The sequence below is a fragment of the Doryrhamphus excisus genome, linkage group LG2 (assembly GCF_037039965.1).
Source record: "Doryrhamphus excisus strain RoL-2023G ecotype Guam linkage group LG2, RoL_Dexc_Guam_v1.1, whole genome shotgun sequence".
In the NCBI taxonomy this organism is placed as follows: Eukaryota; Metazoa; Chordata; class Actinopteri; order Syngnathiformes; family Syngnathidae; genus Doryrhamphus; species Doryrhamphus excisus.
In genome coordinates this window covers 18,707,077-18,712,828 of record NC_136358.1, presented here as the reverse complement: position 1 = coordinate 18,712,828, position 5,752 = coordinate 18,707,077, and the positions used below count along the sequence as shown (strand labels likewise).

Genomic DNA, 5,752 nt, shown 5'->3' with positions numbered 1-5,752 from the left:
TACCCTCATGAGGGTTGCTGGGATTGCTGGAGCCTATCCCAGCTGTCTTCGGGCGAGAGGCGGGGTACACCCTGGACTGGTCACCAGCCAATCACAGAGCACATATAGGCATGTTTTTGGAATGTGGGAGGAAACCGGAGAAAACCCATGTATGCATGGGGAGAACATGCAAACTCCACACAGAGATGACTGAGGGTGGAATTGAACCCTGGTCTCCTCGCTGTGAGGTCTGCGCGCTAACCACTTGAGCGCCATGCAGCTTAATTTAATTTAATTTAATTTAATTTAATTTAATTTAATTTAATTTAATTTAATTTAATTTAATTTAATTTAATTTAATTTAATTTAATTTAATTTAATTTAATTTAATTTAATTTAATTTAATTTAATTTAATTTCTAAAGCACTTTACATCAAATGAATGATCTGAAAGTGCACATATAGGAGGTTGCATGACGCTTTTACAGATACAATAATTCCAGGTGGACTGTTACGTGTAAAATATATATTCTTGTCTCCCGTCAATTTTGTTAAATCAATGGGGCCCACGAGCCAAAAAGTTTGCCCACCCCTTGGTTTAGATATTTTAGCATATATTGACCTACAATGCTTTGGTTTTAGCATCTTTAATGTACAAATGTGGTGTGTTTTTGGTTAATTTGGACCACTTTAATCTCATTGAGATCTCGTTTTTCCTCATTACTGAGGGCCATTGTAGTTTATTGACGTTTCTAAGGAGAAATGTAAAACTTCTAAGACTAGAGTGTGTCCTGCGCCAAAGTATCGGCACTCATGTACCCCTATTAATGGTCTGGCCCATGACGACAGGGGTGATGATGCGAGAGCAAAGCGGCTTTGGAGAGACGAGGCTTTTGCACAAAACGGGACACGTAGTTGGCAAATAATAACTCAAAGAAAATCTCACGCATTGTATCTGGACAGGAGAGTGAAATATGGAATATCACACTGTGAGAAAGTTACTTCTGGAAAGATTAAGACGCATATGCACTGCGGGATCCCAGCGAGGGAACCGTCTCACCGCCGAATCTATCATCAGATCAGCACGGCGCTGCGTCTGAGATGTCACAGGGAGGTCACATGACAGAGTGTGTAAAAAAAAAAAAAAAGAGGGCAGGGGCTCGCCTACATGCAGCTCAACATGATGTAATGTTCACAGGCACGCCATGGCACTGCCTCATGCTGGGCCGCATCGCCGTCATCCACTGTGCCCTCGCACTGGCTGAATAAACACTCAGAGGGATTTTAGAGATTTGAGTAAACAACTAAGGGGCACCACTATTGGACAAAGTGGAGTTTTCCCCTCCCCCCTTCTTGTTATATGAACTATGTTCCTATTGGTCTAAAATTTAAAAAAAAAACATGTTTGGAAGGATTTAAAGCTTTATCCACTGGATTTGAGCACTAGCTCCACTCCCTATGCAGTATTAGAAGAGTCTTCTGCCTGCATGGAGTCTTGTGGCAATAATTTGGACTTTAAATTCATGGAAAGAGCGATATAGATATTAAAATAAGCGACCCCCCCCCCTTCACTGTTGTTTATTTATTAAAGCACATAGCAGTGCAATGAGGTGCACTCGTGTTGTTCTTGCATTGGCATCAACTGGAGTGGTGTTCATTAGGGTAAACAAGCTGTGCTCCACAGATAGCATTGAGGCCATTCACCCCATCCTGGCACCCGGCCCGACTGCCACACACACACACACACACACACACTCACACACACACTCAACCTGCTTCCACATCCAGGAGAGGATCCCCTAAATTCCATTCTTGCCTCTAAAAGTAAAAGTGCACTTCCTTTGGAATGTTTTGCCCATCATCTACATTCCTTATCCAGACTGTTTTGTGCTTTCTAAAGATATAAAAGCAGCTAAAAATAGACAACTACTGTAAGAATACACATAACGAGACACACCTATTCCGCCTGTAAGGTTATTGTTAACATTCTTACACCAAATAACTACTTTTCTAGCGAAGTGACACATGCTACTCGCTACTAACTGACGAGCGAGTACGCTCACTACACACTTGCCACTACCAAAAAAATAACGCTACATATGTATTAGAGATGCCACTGCTGCTGTGTTTTTGTTTTTTGGCGCTAGGTGTCGCGTTCCTTTCTATGTTGCTATGTGAAGTGAATGCACCCAGGAAGGACGTTTTAACCCAGGGGTCTCAAACACGCGGCCCGTGGGCCAAATGTGGCCCGCAGGACACTAGTTTGAGGCCCCCGCCTTGATATGAAAATTTAATATGGATGCTGTATGGTATCATGTACCCAGAAAAAATTATTACGTTTGATTAATGTTCATGTTAAAGGTTAAATAACTGTTAATAGTTATCCTCCCTATCCGTGTGGAAGTGGTAAGTTTTTGGCTATTTAAGTTTAAAGGAAATAACTTGAAGGCTACCGTTTAGGTCGCTAGCTCTCTAGTTGGCGAGTTAGCATGTGTCTCAAGACCCTGCAGTTGCGCTACTATATGTGGTTCCTTAAGTTTTTATTATTTGCCGTTTTATTATTTTTATTATATTTATTTATTACTGATTGATTTTCTTTATTCTTGACTTTGTTTATTTATTTTTCATCTTATTTTGTGCAGAGAAATAATAACAGGACAGTGGAATGTTTTATCAGAGCTTTTATTGTAGAAAATCGGAACCAAAGCACTGAAAAAGTTTGTATATTTTTCTGTTTTTAATAAATGCAGCCCAGCCTTGCCCAGACCCAAGCTCCAGTGGCCCCAAGGTAAATTGAGTTTGAGACCCCTGTTTTAACCAAAATAAGGCAAATTCCATGTATTCCATGTTAGCATGAATGTGTGTTGGAGGTTTTTTAATAGCAGCTTTGTAGGCGGAATAGTGTCCCATCACATGCATGTTTTTTTTGTGTTTTTTTTTTTAGCTCTTTTTATATCTTTAGAACACACAGCAGACATGCGACATGTGTGTTTATGTCTCATATCAGGATTGTGGCTGATGTGTACTTTTCCTTTAAGGGTTCATTATTTGCTGATTATGAAACTGGACGTTGAAAATGTCCAAATTCAGGGGTTGTTGTGCAACTGGAGTGCAGGACCGGAGCGCTTCTTTCTTTTTTCTTTTCTTTTTTTTTTTTTTACGGTGTGATTATGCAACAGGGGTTCACATTATATCAGCAAGTAACATTCAGGAGAATTATGAGTCATGTTGTTGTGCACCCTGTAGGTGCATGTTCATCTGTCCTGCACACACACACACACACACATGCATACACACACACATACACACATGCACACTTGAAGGTCTTGCCGCTTGTGAACAATAGATATATAAAAGTCCTTGGAGTGGCCTGGAAACAGAGCGCAGATTAAAATGTGTGCCGACCCTGACCTCACAAAGACACACATGAGCATGGTCGGCATTTGACAGCGTTCTGACATGGACCAATAAGATGACAGGAAGTTGCTGTGTGTGTGTGTGTGTGTGTGTGTGTAAGACCGCTGTGTTTAAATGACATTGTTGAAGAGGAGGAATTAGCACTAGTGTAGCTAATTACCGCTCATATGGATTCCTTGTTTTACTTATCATCATTCACCAAGTCGAAAGGCAATTCCCGCCTCCAGCCATTGTTTTTTTTTCCCCATTTCACGGTAATGAAAGCAAAGTATTCCACTTTATCCATTACTTCGGCATGTTTTTGTGTCTCACTTGAGGCCATTTGCGGAAAGGCTGTTCGTATATCAAAAGCAGTCCGTCTCTACCGTTTTTTCCACGGCTGCCGTCGCACAAGGCGGCGCTCATGTTCACGTTTGCGCCGCTCGGTGACCTCATTGTTGATGATCGGGAGGCTCGCTGTGCTCTTTTCCTACCGTGGCTCCAAAGGAGCCGTCGGTTAATAATGAATGAGGTTTTTGCATCACGGTTTGTTCAGGTAACAATGTTGGCATGTCAGGCCGAGCCATCCGATCCGCCGACACAATGACATGATGGAATATGTTGGCCGGTGTTGGCTTTCACCAGGTTTCACAGCTGCAATATTGATGAAGGCGTGTTTTTTTTTTTTTTTCCACTGTTTCCTTTGGCACCGGCCTCGCCCCCGATTGGTGGTGGCGGTGGCGTTGACGGCTAAGATGGTCGCGCGAATGGACGAAGCGTAGCGTAGCTGCGTATTTTCCATCTGTCATGAAAGTGGAGCAGCTCATTACGACAGAGTGCTCTCTACTGAGCTGACCTGAAAACACAAGGAGTGTGTGAGTGTGTGTGTGTGTGTGTGTGAGTGCGTGTGAGTGTGTGTGTCGGTGAAGGTTTTCAACCATACCTTTCTTAGGTAATGTGTTATTTTTGAAGACATCTTCATTGTCTTTTGATCTGGATCCCAGGGGGTTTAATGTCCCTGTGGAGAACCCGGCAGGGTAGGGTACGGATGGCGTTGCTTCTGGTGCGGGAGAACAGATAGACATCACAGGAAGAGCATCCAAAGGAAGGAAAATAGTCATTACGGGAATGTGTTTACAACACGATAGCATCTTTTTTTTTTTTGCAAGAACATCAAAAGACCACTCAATTCCACCCTCGGCCATCTCTGTGTGGAGTTTGTATGTTCTCCCCGTCCAAAAACATGCTAGGTTAATTGGCGACTCCAAATTGTCCATAGGTATGAATGTGAGTGTGAATGGTTGTTTGTCTATATGTACCCTGTGATTGGCTGGCCACCAGTCCAGGGTGTACCCCGCCTCTCGCCCGAAGACAGCTGGGATAGGCTCCAGCACCCCCCGCGACCCTCGTGAGGAAAAAGCAGTAGAACATGAATGAATGAATGAATCAAGAGACCATGCAATTAGATCGCTGCAATGTTTCAACTAAGCAGCCACTATGGGGCGTGTGTACATAGTATCCAGGGATTGCTATGATACGGAATATAACTCCGAAAAACGTTCAATCCGGAATGATGATTGATGTCGAGGTCTGCCCGACTGTCTGAACTCAGTTTCCTCCTCGGCGGGGAGCACAGAGAGGAAAATGGCTTACCTGCTGTGTCCTTGTTATTGCCACATCCTCACAGCTGCGGGGGGGTTGAGAGAGCGGGGAGTGTATGGGGGGGTTGTTGTGTTGTGTCACGCTTCCATCTCGAACGGCTGCCACGTTTTTAATCCGAAAAAACAGGCCTACGTCACTGTACGCTTCCAGCTTGAGCCACGGAAGGCTAGTGGAGCTTATTTATCGCTCTCAAACAGGAAGTGAATTAAAACCCAGAGAGGGACACGGGCCCTTTTTCGGTTCCTCAACCTCTTGAGAGAGAAAGAGAGAGAGAGAGAGCGCTTCTGTCGGGCCTCATTAAGGCTCCATAAAGGCTGCAGGAGAATTTCCTGGCTTCTGTTGTCCAATCAATACGGCTTCTTTATTGTTTTACTGCCATGGAGTAAATAATTCCTGGAAGGGGGCCAAAGGGAACGATACGCTGTAGTATCTCCCATCTCCTGCGTTATATCATATATTCCACTTGCTAAGCTGTTTCCTTCCTTGCCATAAACAGGCTGACCGAACGACAGCAGGCAGCAGACGTGTTTCCAAACCTGCTTCAGCTTCATGTGATAGATACGAAGGTAAAAGGTATCTTATACATCAGCTTCCTGTAGCTTTGACCATGACGTGTTGTCTTGTTGACATCTGACCGTGTCCTCAGTCGACCCGGTTAACCAGGAGGATCGTATCCTTGTGCTGCAATTGACTGTTGACTCATTCCAAGGGGGGGG

The 5,752-nt window shown here is 43.8% G+C and overlaps 1 long non-coding RNA gene across 1 annotated transcript; it reads right to left on the bottom strand.

The window, feature by feature from the left end:
• Positions 1-2,688: 2,688 nt before the first annotated feature.
• On the bottom strand, positions 2,689-5,537 carry LOC144898143 (uncharacterized). Its single transcript, XR_013627044.1, has 3 exons — positions 5,028-5,537; positions 4,318-4,434; positions 2,689-4,230 (listed from the first exon to the last, which is right to left on the bottom strand). It is a non-coding gene; the product is annotated as an uncharacterized LOC144898143 (long non-coding RNA).
• Between the last annotated feature and the right edge of the window lie 215 nt (positions 5,538-5,752).